We start from the raw sequence: 17,647 nt of genomic DNA, 5'->3' as shown, positions 1-17,647 counted from the left end.
ATTCCAGCTGTGTTGGGCCATTTTCCGGCGACGTTTGGGCTCCCCAAGACTTGATCTTCCTTCCCCGCGGCCGGATCTAGCACTTCCAAGCTTCAGCCACCGCAAAAACCGTCGGAATCTACCATCTTGCCACCGTGCCTGTTCATCTTCCAGCCGAGATCTTGCTCATTTCCAATGACCTTTCACCTCCCCAAGATCTGATCTGAACTCCCCATCATCAGAGCTTTCCATCGGTACCTTCGGATCCCATTTCCGCCAACATTTTCTGGCGAGTGCGACTATTCATATTCTAGGCTGTCCGTTAGTCGTTTTCGCCACTTCTTCGCATCATATCGTTGTCGGTTACTTTCTCTCTGCCATGATCAACTTCATTTCCACCGTTTCAGCCTCCGTCGACACCACCATGAGTGGTTGAGTTCCCGGTTGTCTGTTACGGTGTAGGCGAGATCGAGATTAACTCCATTGCTCTCCTTATCAGCTCTCGACTAGTTGGATGAGCCCGAATGTTGGACATTTGGTTAAGTTTCTTGTATTCATATTATATTTGTTTTCGTTTCAGTTTGTTTGCGATGCTTTAATATTATTCTGATGCTCGACGTGCTGAATTGATAATGTCCATTGAGAACGTTTATTGATGTATAACTTTTCGCATAATTGAATATTGGTTTGAGATTATTGAACGTTGATTATGACTTTAAACTGCTTCGGTACTGATTGCAATCAAGTTGTATTAGCGTTTAATATCATTTCTACTAGGAATGCATTTGTTTTGTAGTTAGTTGATTGGATGATACAAGTTGATAGGTTGTACTTGTTAACGTTGTACCAACTAGTGGTGGTTAAGGGTTTAGCATTTTTCGGTTAGTCGATGATAATCTTTCCAATCGATATGTAACTAAGACGATGGGGAGACAGGATAGATTATACATAGATTGTCAGGAGATATGTTTATTGATTTGCCTAGCCTTGTATGTTTAGGAAATTGAAGAGCGAGGAGAGGAATTGTGAGAGTTGGTCTTGAGCCGTAGCGACAACGCTTTTAATATTGTGTTTTAGTTAGCAATTTATTTGATGCTTTTAATTTCTTGCAATTAATTAGTTTCCTTAGTTTTAATCAATCATTTTGCCAATTTCTCCTTCGTTAACTCAAATATACATTAGGTCATTAGTCTTGCTCTCTGTGGATTCGACCCTGCTTACCGCTAACTATTGTATTTAGGTTTAATTTTTTGGCCATGACGACCGGTCCTACAAAATTTTGGCGCCGTTGTCGGGGAGCAACGTGTTTTTGACTTTTTGTGTGTTTGGGTTGTAAATACTTTTAAGTTTAATTTTTTTGTTATGTTCTTGAATTTTTATTAGGACAATTTAATTCGTGTTTGTTTTTATTTTGCAGGAGGATCTCAATTGGGGAAGTGCTGCAATGTGTCATGTGCATCAAAGTTTAAGCGTGACCCGATTGTGATATTTTCTAATCTTTTTAGTTTTAGTTCTTTTTAGTTCTTGTTAATCATTTGTGTGATGTTTGTGTTAGAGTAGATACCCTAGAGACAATCAATTATTGTAGAATTGACTCTTTGTAATAATGTTCATTAATCAATAAAAGACATTTTATTCTATATCGCGTAAATCATTATTATTGCAATATGTATTGATATATGTCCTTAGAATGGTAGAACCGTGACGAGGGTATCAAGTGTTTCAAATCTTGATAGTGAGAACCCTATGAGCACATATGGTGGCCATTTAGAAATGTCCGTAGCCCTAGTTATTATTCTGAAGTAAGGCACAGATAATACGTAAGGCTATCATAGTGTTGAACGACCTGTCGAAAGTCAGTGACTGATCTCACTTGTCAAGGTTGTTTGGTGACAACCTGGTGCAACACATGGGTGCTTGCTGTAGGCGATTACACCGCAGCAAGTTCACTGGACTGACCCACCAGAGGATTCCATATGGATGGTACCCCAGTGTCTATGGAACAAATCCTCTAACAATGGTGATGCATGTGATCCTTAACTTGAGATCACCGGAGCGCCTTGTGCACCGATTGGTGTAGTTTGACACTAGCCTAACGCAGTTCTTTTCAGAGTTGTCATACGGTGGTGATTGGCTGCATCAGGAGTGTATCAAGACTATGTGGTATGACAGAGGATTCATCACTCCGGGTATGGGAAGTATCTCACGGCGCAATTTAATATATGGCAATGACGTTAAACGTGGCCACAGTGGGATTGAGTTGTTGTTCTATCCAGTTTATAATACGGGTCATTGGTCCAGAAATTGAATACCTAATATCGAGAGTAATCGAAGATTGACCTATTTTTATGCCTTCGTCTCGTCGAGATAATGATGATGAAAGGATCAAATTGCACGGTAACCATATCGTTGACAGGTAGCTACTTTGCTGAATCCGAATCTATTGGGTGGCCATGATGCCTTGCTAGGGCCAATCTTGGTCTTGTATTAGTGAGACGTATTGTGTTAATCACGATACTATACATTGCCGATATGATAAGGAGCCTATGGGTCACACACATAGAAGACATTTAGGTCCAAGATGAAAGAGGTGTTTTTCGTCTTTTAAGGCGAAAGGTATTTTGTAATTTCACAGTGCAATTAAATTTGCTGGGTCGTAGCCTTTATTAATTTGTTAGAAAAATTAAATAATGAAATTACGTTTAAATGTTGTGTTCGCACATATTTAAATATTATTTCATTATTGTTAAATGTTATATATATATATATATATATTATATATAATATATATATATATATATAAATTGATTTTAATTGAGATAATGATGGAAAAATAAAATATTAAATTAGGAGTGTTTGGCAACATCGGGCGTTTGGGTTGGAGCCCAAGCCTATTCCATATGGGATCAGGGCAAATTGATTAACTATAAAAAGAAAAATGTGTGTGTTAATTGATAAATTAATTGATTTCTTTTAGAAATTAAAAAAAAAACACACAGCCGCCCTCTCAATCACTCCCACGGCAGAAACACCCTTTGCCTAAAATCAATTCAATTGATTTGCTTTCTTCCTAATCTTGAAACCAAAGAGGATCTAGCAAATCCCTCTTTGGTTCTTTTTGAGATTATCTTCGTGTGGACTACGCAGGTTCGATCATACACTTGGATCGGTAGCAAAACATTCGTCAACAAATTTAGAGGAGCCTTCAACGTGCGTTTGTTTTCTTTAAACTCGGATTTATTTTTCCTGTAGATTTTATTTAATATGAATTGTAAAATTATATCCTTGATCTTGGCTCATGTAAACGATCCCTGAATTATAATTTTTGTTTCCACTGCGTGTATGGGACCGTTTACTAACAATTTGCATGTTTCGTGTTCATTTAGTTTGCGTGTTTGTATTAGTTTTGCATATTTTGTTTTTATTCATATGATTTAGTTTTTGATTTAGTAATAATTTCTTTTTGTTTGACTGTTAGTTTTAGTTTGTTTATTGCGTGGATTTTTTTTTTAGGGTGTTGTCATATTTAGCTTTATTTTTCTTTATGTGTGGTTTTTGAATTTGCTTTTAGTTCTTTTTCTTTCTCTTTTTCTTTTAATTTTGATGTTGTGGTTGTTAGTGGAACCTTTGGTACACTTGTGATGAATGCTTGGTAGATAGTCGTATCAACCAATTTTAGTACCCTTGGATTTGAAAATAGAAAGTACGTAGGGTGGATGATAGCCTTTATTTCATGCACAACCATCTAGCTTCTAGGATTCCTATCATAGGGCAGCCGCTGAGGAATGGTGGCATTCATGAGTTTTCTCCTTTGGACGATATAGACTCCAAGTTGGAGTCGTTAGCCTATCAATTTGACACGTTCATTGATGCGTGTTTCCTACAACATGCAATATGTAGCAAGTATACTAATCGCACAAGCAATAAAATGATGAGTAAAGTATCGTTTCCACGAGGATTGTTAGCTAAGCACTAAGTCTACTAATGTTATCAAGTTGAAGCAAATGACTTCTTTGGATTGATGGGAGCTAATTGCAATTAAACTTAACAATAAATTTTAAACTAAAATTTAACTAAGATTTCAATATTAAAACTCGGATAATCAATTCAAGTAAAATAGGTAGGGTTTTGACTTCATTTGGATTTTATGGGTTAAACCTAAAAATTACACTACAATCACATTCATACGCAATGGTTGTAAATCGAACTCACTAAGATGTTAACATACCCTCTTGGGCTATGTTTTCCTATTCATCCTTATTAACCTTCCGCACCCAACAATTTGAAGATTAACAATTCCGAACTCATTAAGCAAAAGAATCCTAAAATGATTTCATTAATTCTTGAATCTATCTCTAGCATCCAATATTATAATGGTGATTACCCAAGAAGCATAACATGACTCATTTCTCAATCTCATCATGTTCATCACAATATCCATTAAAACTCAGAGTAAACACACAACCAAAGCATTCTCATATGAAAGTAAAACAATCAAACACTTAACCCATTAAAATCCAAACTACAATCAAAACCCTAACCCAAAAATGGTTAGTTCATAGCTAGATTAACAATACAAAAACGAAAAACAGAAATAATCAAGTTCAACATAATGAAACTGAGATAAAAGATAAGAAATCTCCCCAAAAGATGAATCCCTTAGTTAGAATCGAATCTTCACCCTTGTTACAATCCAAAATCGCATCAAAAACTCATCCAAAGAATATGTAAAAGCTGTTTAACCTAAAAACGAAGACTCTTGGACAAAAGGCTTAGTTTTCCTTTTATACCTTGCCCAAAAACACGCACAAAATGAAACTGTGCGTTTAACAAAACTGCAAATAATGACCATCGCCGCGGCGAAGAAAGAAACAGATCTGGAGCGTCTAGCGTACTTCGCCGCGGCGAAGGAAAAATCTTCGCCGGGGCGAAGCTAATTTACGAGTTCTGAAATTACAGAACTGCCACTTTGCTTGCTTCTTCGATTCCTTCTTCGATTTTCAATGCTCTCCCTTTGGAACAAGCCTCATCGTGCTTTATCCTGCTTCAAAACTCTCATAACTTCTGAGATCCGCTAACTTTTGAGTCAAAAACTTTCAATTTTGTCCTTATTTGCATAAATTGTCCATTTTAACCTGAAACACAGAATGTAAAGAATTAAACAACAATTCAGGTCAAAATGCACCACAAAGTACTTGAAATCCGAATAAAAAGACTAAAGAAAACTGTATAATCCACGGATTATCATTCATATCCATACAAGGGCAAGCTTCTAGGTAACCACCCCCCGATAGGACAAGTCAGGATGTCTTTTTTATGCCTTCAGACCTTTTAGCTGTTGAGTACACATTTGAGGAACTAGCTCTCTACAATTTTGAGGAGCAAGTGCAAGATGCACAAGGTTTCCAGAGATGGAATGATCCGTATTCGAACACATTTGATAGTGTGTGGCATAACCATCCTAATTTTGCATGGAAGCAGGAACAATCTCAAAATGTCTCCCATAATATGCCATATAGTTCTTCCAATCAACAAGGCAATTATTAGGACATGTATTCAGTCCAACCACCTGCCCAACCTAGGATCCCGCCCCCCGTCCAGTAGCCTCCAGTGCCAAGTTCATTGGAATCAATGATGGCTCAAATGCTCCAAACCATGCAAGAACAAAAAGATGACATGAATGCTAGATTCAATGACTTAGAGCAGCATTATCAGATATTACATTCCCAATCTATTAGTAAGCTAGAGACCCAAATTGGTCAAATAGCTGAAGTGGTTTATAAGAAATAGGAAGGTCATTTGCTGAGTCAAGTTGTAAATAACCCAAAGGTGCACCTCACCAAATGGGGTGTCATGAACAAGCTAGGCTTGAGAGGGAATTATATGCTGAGTTTGGAGAGAAAGAGAGCTTAGAGGGAAACCAAGCCGAGATGAGTGAAAGAGAACCAACCATAGAGTTACGTGTGCCAAGACATGAAAATGAGGAAGTTGGGGAGAAAGAACCATCCCCTGCATCTGACATGCCAATAGAATCTTGTCCTCAATACCTAGAGTCAAATAATGCATCCAACTTTAAGAAAACTACTAGGATGGAGGAAATAGTCGAGTTGTTTAGACAAGGGCTGATTGGTATTCCACTTCTAGATGTCATTAAGCTCATACCTGCCTATGCTAAGTTCTTAAAAGACTTGTGCACATGGAAATGGCGTATTAAATTCAAATATGTCTTCTTGGGACCTCGTGATACCCTACTTGTTGTTGAATAGCGAGGGTCATGTAAGGCACTGCCAATGTTTCAACCACCTTGAACTTTTATGTTTACACCAAGTCTGGCTGAAGACTTTAAACTTAGCCCTTGTGAGAGGCAACCCACCTTTTTAAATATTTTTATTGCTTTTATGTTTTTGTTGTTTTTGTCTTTGCAGGAATTGCCATGTCTGGAAACTCATTAACTAGTCCAAGGCTACGCTTATGCATGCTCCACAAACTCCGTTGGTGACAACCCCACCATTGTTTCTCAGGTTGTATCTCTCCACCTTATATGCTGTTATTGTTAGATTTCGTGTTTTTTAAATATGTTGAACAATTTTAATGTTATTGATCATATTGCCATTTGAGATCATTTGATGCTAAGTTGGGGAGGATGTTTGTAGTTGTGGGTCATTGAGGACAATGACATTTTAAGTTGGGGAGTGTTGATTGATTTTTATTTTGTGGAGTATGTTGTTGATCATATTTTTGGGAAGTGTTGTTGATGATGCTTTTGTGGAGATTGTGATATTTTTGTGAAGTGTTGATGATGCTTTTGTGGAGATTGTGTGTTGAATGGATTGTGCTTAAATTTTTGTGGCATGATGATGTTGTTTTTTGTTGAAAATATGTTGAATCTTACTCTTGTAAGTCCAAAAGTGAACTAAAGTGAGTTATTTTTAAAAAAATTCATGAATTCATGCATAATCACCATTTTAGAAGCAATTGAGGTGCTAATTGAAAGGTTTTGTGAGGTTTTTGAAAATGGTTTGTTACAACATGTTTTTAAACATTGAACTATTGGTTCTATTTTGTGCTAGGTTTGTCCATAATTGTGGTTAGACACCGTTTTGTGTAAATGTCATGGGTTTTAGTGTTTATGCAAGTCTCCCACATACTTTACATGCCCATAGAGCAAATTTTCATTTATTATCTTGCATGTGTTAAAAGTGTTTAAATCCTGCTTGATGATTTGGTTTTGATTTGTAACCTAGTTGACTCGAGTGAGTACGCCCGAGGGGTGTTCTACACCCAATCCCCTAAAGCTATCTAGCTTGGGAGCTGTTGGCCTAAAGCTTATTACATGGGTCCTCTAGAAAGCTTAAGAAGTCATTACATAGATCATGAGCTTTATAAAAAAAGAAATAAAGAAAAAATAAATAAATATAAGTCTTGGCTTTTAGCTTAGTTGGTTCGGGTGAGAAAGTCCGAGGAGTTTTTTACATTTAGTGCCCTATAGCCGTTTGGTTTGGGAGTCATTGACCTAAAGCCTGTTACACGGACTTTCTAGAAAGCTTAAGAAGTTAAGACAAGAAAAAAAACAAAAAAAACAAAAAAAAAAAAAAGGGTGATGAATGAAAAAGAAATTATATCTCAAAATCTTGTGTGGAAAATGAGCATTATGTTGCATGTACATAAGTTGGGGAGTTTTGCATGACATTTTAACATTGTGATATGAATATGAAATATGTGTTTGAGAAGCTTGAATGGAGATAGACAAATCTTGACAAAAACTTTAGTTCTTTATTTAGGGTTTGCTTGTTGTGTTCAGATTCTTCACTTTACCTTTTGAATGCCTTGGGTGTTGATGAATATGGTTGTGTATGGTTTGGTAAGAATGTTGAAAGAGTTCCTTTTACTTTACTCGAGGACGAGCAAAGAGTAAGTTGGGCAGTGTGTTAGAGTCATGAAAGTGACTCTATTTTATTGATAAAAAGATCCCATATGTAATTGAATTGAAGTTATATAGAGACAATTAAGAGAAATTATGAATTTATGTATAAAAATCATATTTTGAGTTTTTCTTACTAATTTAGCATATTTGGGATGAATTTGGAAATGGCGTGAGTTGATATTAGGTTGTGGTTTATGGATTAGGGGTGATTTTATCTCATTTATGCTGTTTAGGGGGTAAAATGTCATGTTTCAAGGGGCTAATTTTGTCATGTTTCAAGGGGCTGATTTTGTCATGTTTCAATCATGCAAGGACCAAATGGAAATTTGCCATATTTTGTATAAAAGTGCAGTGCAAAGACACAGATTGGGGGCTGCCGACCACCAAAACCCTTCACCTTCTTCGATCAGATTCTGATGAGCTTCTCTGGCGACGGTTCATCTTCCTCGTGCACAGATCATCACCATCTCGTCATCACCACCGTGATAACGCATCTCCACCGCAAATCACGTCGCGTTTTCCGGTGATGCTTCACATTCCAGCCGTGTTGGGCCATTTTCTGGCTACGTTTGGGCTCCCCAAGACTTGATCTTCCTTCCTTGCGGCCGGATCTAGCACTTCCAAGCTTTAGCCGCCGCAAAAATCGTCGAAATCTACCATCTTGCCACTGCGTCTCTTCATCTTTCAGCCGAGATCTTGCTCATTTCCGGTGACCTTTTACCTCCCCAAGACCTTATTTGAACTCCCCCTCATTAGAGCTTTCCATCGGTACCTTCGGCATCGGTACCTTCGGATCCCATTTCTGCCACCATTTTTTGGAAGACCTGCCGAAAAATTAACGTTTTTTGGCGAGTGCGACTGTTTGTATTCTGGGCTGTTCGTTAGTCATTTTCGCCCCTTCTTCGCATCATATCGCTGTTGGTTACTTCCTCTCCGCCATGATCAGCTTCGTTTCCACCGTTTCAGCCTCCGTCGACACCACCATGAGCTGTTGAGTTCCCGGTTGTCTGTTACAGTGTAAGCGAGATCGAGATTGACTCCATTGCTCTCCTCATCAGCTCTCAACTAGTTGAATGAGCCCAACTGTTGGACATTTGGTTAAGTTTCTTGTATTCATATTATGTTTGTTTTTGTTTCAGTTTGTTTGCGATGCTTTAATATTATTTTGATGCTCGACGTACTGAATTGATAATGTCCATTGAGAACGTTTATTGATATATAACTTTTCGCATAATTGAATGTCGGTTTGAGATTATTGAATGTTGATTATGACTTTAAACTGCTTCGGTACTGATTGCAATCAAGTTGTATTAGCGTTTAATATCATTTCTACTAGGAATGCATTTGTTGTGTAGTTAGTTGATTGGATGATACAAGTTGATAGGTTGTACTTGTTAACGTTGTACCAACTAGTGTTGTTTAAGGGTTTAGCGTTTTTCGGTTAGTCGATGATAATCTTTAACCAATCGATATGTAACTAAGACGACGGGGAGACAGGATAGATTATACCTAGATTGTCGAGAGATATGTTTATTGATTTGCCTAGGTTTAGGAAATTGAAGAGCGAGGAGAGGAATTGTGAGAGTTTGTCTTGAGTCAAACCAAACCCGTAGCGACAACGCTTTTAATATTGTGTTTTAGTTAGCAATTTATTTGATGCTTTTAATTTCTTGCAATTAATTAGTTTCCTTAGTTTTAATCAATCATTTTGCCAATTTCTCTTTCGTTAACTCAAATATACATTAGGTCATTAGTCTTGCTCTCTGTGGATTCAACCCTGCTTAACACTAACTATGGTATTTAGGTTTAATTTTGTGGCTGTGACGAACGGTCCGACAATGGTGACGTTGATCTGTCCTAGTGTATACGATTTTGATTCTCCTTGTTGCAAGTCCCAAATATTCATCTTTTAGTGAGAATTATGGCAGTTGGAGTCAGGGACTTGAATTCTTTCCTGCAATATTTCAGTTTGTAGAAATGAATAGGTAGTTTCACTAATTTCATTAGAATTTGTATACCTCTGTTGTCATGTATAGTAAGCAGAGCAACGATAGTGTGATATATTACTTGCACGTTATATTTTTTGCAAACTGCAATCAATAGTTGTAATCCCATATATGTATCATGTTCGATGAAGAACAAATGTGTTCCCAATAGTAGCAAAGCTTGTTTATTTTCTGCTTTTGCAAGTGTCTTCAGAATTGAAAGTCTCGCTTTTGTTATTGTTGGCAGTTTGTTTCGTTGTTTCGAATGTCCATTCTTTGTAATATTTGTTTTATGTTTGCTTGTTTTTTCAGAGATTTGGACCTATAAATTGTATGGTAAGTAATGGTTTCGAAGCACAAGATTCATAATAGTTAAAAAAAAAAAAAAATCCATAGTCTGGAATCACAAAACCATTACCTTATGATTAAGCAATTAAGAATAAATAAGTGTGCCAAATATGACTCAGTTAAATATGGATCCTAAAACGCATTTTGTTTTTTGTGTATTAGAAAACTATTAATAACTAAAGATGCACATGGTTCGGCAGAGTCATTTGTATGGTTAACCATTATTGTTATAAGACTACTGCAGAATAATCCACTATCTTATTGTTATTAGTTGTATGTTTAACCATTTTGTATAATATCATTTTTTGTATGACTAAGAAAATAATGAAATCAATAGATTAATGAAATACACTAGTTTTAGTAAAACTTATGTTAACCGTATTGCTTGTAAAGCGGTGTCATCTTTGACGGTTGCTTTTACAATGATTCGTTGTAGAATTTGTGATGGTAATTGTAACAGGCTTGTAGGCTGTTTTTTTTTGTTCTTTTGTAAGGAATCATGATGTTTTGGTGCTGTTTTTTGGGTGCAAGTATATGGAAATTATGTTATCGATATGGTATCTGTGGTTTATATAGTTCGCTTGTGGGTACCAAACATTTTTTTTTTTTTTTTTGTATTTCAACTGGTTAGATAATGTTCTGTTAATTATTAATGAGAGTCAACGTTGTTATTTGAATCTGGTTTTTAATAGTTTTGTAAATTAATGATGGTTGTATTAATAATTTAATGTTAAGTATTACTTATATTTAAATGTAAACAGTTTGCATTACTGTAAATTTCTATATAGTTATATTAAGCATTTGAGACATTTGATTAGTACGAATTTTTTTAAACAGTGGGAAACGGATCGTGTTTCATCAAAATAAATGTCTTCTTTTATGAATTCCATTAATATCTTATAAATATCTACATAAACAGTATCATTTATTTGATCAACACTTTAACAAAAGCTGTACATTAAGAACGATATTAAATATCACAATACGACATATCATCAAAATATTAATCACATCAATAAAAAGGTAAGTACATTAACCCATAATTAAAACTAAATTCTAATATCCTGATTTTTAATAGTAATGTCACATCAAAAATATCATTTAATAGTACAATGCACCGCTCAACAATAAATGAACATGGCGATCTAATAATAATGATATCGTATTAGCATAGTTTTAAAGGAAACGGTAATAAATATTTTGTTAAATATTCAAGTCAGAGATGTTGTGATGATGTGATAATATATCAAATAATATAACATATTTATACGGTTCGGCATTTGTCTTGATTAATTGTTTATGTTTTATTGAGTATCTTAGTTTGTTAATTAAAATTTTGTTGATTCACATCAGAACATATTTTGATTTGTTTTGTTTAATTAGGAGTACAAAAGAAACAGTTGGAATACGAATAAAGATGTTATAATAAATAAACATGGTTGTTTAAGAAGAATAAAATCTAATTGGCATGAGTTTAATAGAAAGGATAATAAGAATAAATTGGAAAAGGCGGTAAAAATGTATATGCATGAAAATATGACATCGAATATCAAAGACATGTCTGCAAAAGTAGTATCAATTGTACGATTAGACCATATAATATTCAAGTAGTCTTCTCAACTTGCATGAGTGATTTAATAACATCTGTGTACAATTGATATTAATAATTGTAGAGGTATAATTATTAATTTTATCTTAACACATGGTCAATGACTTCTCTGAATTTGTGTTTGTATCACTTTAATATTATGTAAATTATTTATTTAAAACTTAAAATTATTTATTTATTTTTGAGAATACAAAAGGTGCTTTGGGAAAACGAATAAATGTCTCGTAATAAGTAAACACGTTGATTGAAAAAACGTTAATAACTTTTTGGATAAGAAGATACGAAACGGTAGCAAATGTAATAAATATTTTGTTAAGTATTTAAGTCAGAAACGTCATGGTGATATTATAATATATCGGTTGGATCGTGAATAATGGTTCGACAACTGTGCTCCAAATGGATGTTATCGTTCAACGTGTGATTTATTTTGGTTGATAAAAAAATTATTTATCTTAACCTTTGGTCATGACTTCTCTGAATTTGTCTTGGTAGCACTTTAATATTATGTAAATTATTTATTTAAAATTTAAAATTATTTATTTGTTTTTTGAGAATACAAAAGGTTCTTTGGGAAAACGAATAAATGTCTAGTAATAAGTAAATATGTTGATTGAAAAAATGTTAATAAGTTTTTGAATAAGAGGATACGAAACAATAGCAAACGTAATAAATATTTTGTTAAGTATTCAAGTCAGAAACATCATGATGATATTATAATATATTGGTTAGATAGTGAATAATGATTCAGCAACCGTGCTCCAAATGGATGTTATCGTTCGGCGTGGGATTTAATTTGGTTGATAATAGAATGGAAGTTTTTTTCGATGTGTGATAGGAATGTTTATTTATAGATTTTGTTAATTTACATTCTAATATATTTAGATTGATGTCTGTCAAACATGTGTAGACAATCCAATGAGTTTTAATTTCTATTTTCAGAATAAATTAAAAAGCATTCAAATTTTTACATGTGTAATAAATCATATAAGGAACTCACTAAAAATTATATTTCATGCATTCTATTTGGTAATCTACGTTACATCTTGGACATGTGATATTTTCTGGCAACGTTGATCTGTCCCAATGTATACGATTTTGATTCTTTTTGTCGCAAATCCGAAATATTCTCCTTTTAATGAGAATTGTCGCAGTTGGAATCATGGACTTGAACACTTTATTGCAATTTTTCAGTTTGAGGAATTAATTGGTTAGTTTCACTAATTTCATTAGATTTTTTACACCTTTACTGTCATGCATAGTGATTAGAGCAAAGGCAGTTTGATACATTGTTTGCTGGTTATTTTGTTTGCAAGATGCAATAAGTAGTTGTAATCCTCTATTTCTATCATGTTCCACAAAGAACAAATGTGTTCCAAGCAGTAGTGAAGCATGCTTACTTTCTGCTTTTGCAAGGATCTTCAGAATCAAAAGTGTTGCCGTTGTTATTGCTGGTAGTTTGTGTCATTGTTTGAAGATGTTTCTTCTATGTAAGACTTCCTTTACGTTTGTTTGTTGGTTTGGAGATTTGCACCTATAAATTGTAAGGTAAATAATGGTTTTCAAACACAAGATCCACAATAACAATAATAAAAAAAAGTGTTTTCCAAACACAAGACAACAACAAAAAAAAAAAAAAAGTGTAAATAATAGTTTCAATAGTTGGTAATCATAATATCATTACTTGTATGATCAAGAAGTTAACAATAAAAAAGTGTGAAAAATATGGTTCAGTTAAATATCGATTCTAACATGTATTTTGGTTTTTATGTATTAGAAAACTATTAAGAACTAAAGACACAAGTGATTCGGCATAATTCGTTTCAATTGTTGGGAGTCGAAATACGGTTTTTTGTATGACTAACAAAACAATGAAATCAACACATTAATGAAACATGATGATATTAGTAAAACTTATGTCAACCATATTGCTTGAAGACTGGTGTTGTTATTCTGAATTACTTTTGCAATGATTCATTGCACAATTTGTGATGGTAATTGTAATAGATTTGTGGCTGTGTTTTCATTCTTTTGTAAGGAATCATGATGTTTTGGTGGCGTTTTTGTGTGTGTAAGTATATGGAAATTATAATGTTGTCGCGGTCTTAGTGGTTTATATAATTTTTGTGTAGATATTGGATAGTGAACAGTTTTCTGTGTGTTTGGATTTGGTAGATAATATTGTGTTAATTATTAATGAGAGTTAGTGTTGTTATTTGAATCTCGTTTTTCGTATTTTTGTAAATTAATGACGGTATTTTTATTTTGTTGAACATTAATGATTTGATTTATATATATATCGTTGTTTCATTGTTGATTCTATTGAGAAAAATTGATTATTCTATTCAACGAATATAAACTTTTTTGGTCATCATCATTTAATGTTAAGTATTAATTTATCTTAAATGTACACGGTTTGCATTCATCTATATCTCTACGTAGGTATATTAAGTATTTGATACATTCAATTAGTATAAATTCATATAAATTAATGTATTGAATGATATTTTGTGCATTGTACAAGATTATGTGGATATCTTATGCAGGTGTGCTGATGCTGTGAAAGTTCTATGAGATAATTCGGCAACTGGTCAAATGAAAGAGGGTGCCTCTGTTGTAAGAAGATGGGAGGATATGGACACTGACATATTGGTGAAAATCTTTCTGTCTCTTGATGTCTTCTAGTTGACTTCAGGGATTGTACATTGCCTTCTTGTAAAAGGTCCACTGCTTCCTCCACTGATGCCCGGAATTTTTTTTTGAGAAGCTAGATAAAATTATCTTGCAGAAGGCTACTCGATTACGTGAGTTCCTAACATGTAATAAGCACTTGTGCATCATGTGCCAGCGTACTCGAAGTGATGAAGGCTTTATGAGGTGGTACAAGTATGAGGAAGGCCTATGGAAAATGGATGAGGCGAGGTCTCTTGCTCTTTGATTAGAACACTGTAGAGACTATAATGTTAACATCTTGTTTTCCTTGTATGTAATATATACATAATATGTTGTTGAATAACATATATAGAATCAGTCCATTGTGTTTTAGGTTGTCATCCTCCTAACGCTTTCGTTTTAGGTCGTCAACACTGTAATACTTGCATGATGATCTTCTCCCATGGGAAAAGTATTATTCGTCTGCATAATTATGTACATATGGTAAAATTTCACTTTCTGTTGCTTCAAGTTGATCTTTTGTTGTCCATTAATGTTATTTCAAAATGAAGTGGTTTCAAAGTAATACACAATTGAGTATTTTATCTATCATTTACGTCGTTACAATTAAATTATAAAGATTTCTCTATTTTCAATATACTGTTTCCAATTCATGTTATTTTATGTATGGAATCATTATTGCTTATATTATTGAATTTGAAATTCTATTGATTTTGTAATTGTTAGTGTCAAATTCATTTCCAGTGTCAGGTTTAGTATTTGATAGTGAGATTTTGAAGGAATATTTGATTTGCCCTTCTTTTATACTTTTATGTTAAGTTATAGTGACATTGTTCGGCTGAAATGGTGATATTAAAGTTTTACAGTGCGTTGTTGTTTTGGCTTTGTAAAATTCGTAAGTGATGAAAAACGTTGTCGTTTAAAATGTTGTTGATATTTAAAGTAAATATGCGGATTTAATGTTCAGTATTTTACTTGAAGTAAATTTGGGGATTTATGGTTTTCTCTGTCAGTTTTGGCATAAAAGGCATTTGTTCTAGTTTGTTTGTCGTGTTTTCCTCGTCCGTCTTTTCTCGTTGACTGAAGTCGAGATAAGTAAAGTTAATTTTCTTTAGTTACAATGATAATGCCGTTTTTTATTTTACATTGGTCTAATTAATTTGTCATCGATTTTAACTTTGATTAAAGTGCATGTTATTCTTACGGAGTTCTGAGATTGTTATTATTGTTATAAGAAGTTGTTGTTAGATGGTTGTGCTGATAATTTGTTGTGCTCAGGTTGTTTATTGGTTTCTCTGGTAGTCATGTTGCAAATTATTTTCTTGGTAAATTTACTCCTGAAATTGGTGTCTTTCTTATTACGATTTTATTTGTTCAGGTTAGGTTGTTTATTTGTTGTTCTAGTAGTCACGTTGCACATTATTTTCTCAGTAAATCTACTACTGAAATTGGTATTTTTCTCATTATGATTTTGTTTATTATCTTGTTGTATTTAGTGTATATTGTAATGCTATCGTCTTTTTATGAATTGATGTTATGAAATGCCAGTGATATAAATGCTTCAGAAGTTACCAGCATTGTTATCATCTAATTATCTATTTGTTTTTTGAAACACTTGCCAAGGTTTTGGTGCTCTTTGTAGTACATCTGAGATATTGTTGTTTTAATGAGAATTGTGGCAGTTGGAGTGATTTATGGTGAGTATATCAATAGCAGTTTGATATAGTGCTTGCATGTTATTCTATTTTCGAATTAGAATCACCAGTTGTAATATTGTGTCTCTATCAAGTATCACGAAGAATAAATGTCTCCCAAGTAATAACAAAGTCTTACAATTTCTATTAAGTTGACTGATTGTCTGTTTTCTCTATTTTTTTATTTGATGATATTTTTTTTTCATTGTAGTAATGCTCCCAAAAACTTCATGAAATTTATTTGAAGACTTGATTCTTAAGTTTTGTATAAAGAAGGATCAAGCAGTGATTCCAAGTCAGAATTGTTAACGCCTTTATAGACTCCTATTTTACCTGCTTCAGTCTCCAAGTTTGTGAAACCTGATTCTGGTTCCTGCCATGTTAAATGGATTGAAGAAGAAGATAATCAGTAAGAAGAAATTCCATTACGTAAATTGGTGAAATGGTAGAAAACCTATCAGCAAGAGCGTTCAAATACGAATTCTGAACGAAAATGGAAAAATCTTTCTAAAGAAGAGCTAGACAGCAAAACATTCAGCCTAGAGAAAGAGGTAATGTTTTTTTCACTTTATCATACGAATACATACTTTATTTGGCATGGCGTGTTAATGTGGTTTCATTGTTTTTGAAATAGGCTTATGAAGGTTTCTTAGAAATCAGAGAACGTTGGCTTGTTTCAGAAGATGTGATCTCAGATTTGAAAAAACAAAATGAAGATGTGATTTCCGAGGTTTGCAGATTGGAAGAATAGTTGAAAATATCAAAGGAGGCGTTTGAAAAGGTCAAAACCGAATTGAAACACTGTCAAGAATCATTTAGAAATGTTGAACAGTCTTTTGCAAATAAGCGCAGCAAAAGGAAGTCTTTAAAAAGAAACGTAATGAATTGTCTAAAGGAAATGATAACATCAAATCTTTAATTGCACGAGCTGAGAAAGATAAAGAAGAGGCTTATGATTCGGTGTCAGAAATGTTTTTGGCCACTAGAAAAAGCTTGTGTCAAAGAATTTAAGCACAGATTCCCAAATGAAGATTTTAGTTTTTTAGAGACAATTGTGTTGAAAAATGAGAAGATGCCACCTAATAGAGATTATATTGACTGCAATGTTGTTGTACCTTTCTCTAGTCCACTTAATGTTAATATTTTGATACTATTTGCCAATATTTGACACACAAGTGTTTATAGTTGTGTTATTATTACGGACGTGGATGTATTCAGTTGATGCTAATTTTTGTGTATGTAAAAAAAGTCTCCACCCCATGTAATGTTACTTTTGTAAATATTTAAACTGTTTAATTGTAATATTGATGTTAAATATCTTGATGATGTCTGTGGTGCAAGAGTTTGTGGTTTACTTGCATATGTATAAAATATGTATTCATAACATATAATACATAGAATGTAGCATTCACTATATCTGACAATAATAATATAAAAC

This window comes from Pistacia vera, unplaced genomic scaffold (genome assembly GCF_008641045.1).
Source record: "Pistacia vera cultivar Batoury unplaced genomic scaffold, PisVer_v2 Contig322, whole genome shotgun sequence".
Taxonomy (NCBI): Eukaryota; Viridiplantae; Streptophyta; class Magnoliopsida; order Sapindales; family Anacardiaceae; genus Pistacia; species Pistacia vera.
This window is presented reverse-complemented; position numbering follows the sequence as displayed.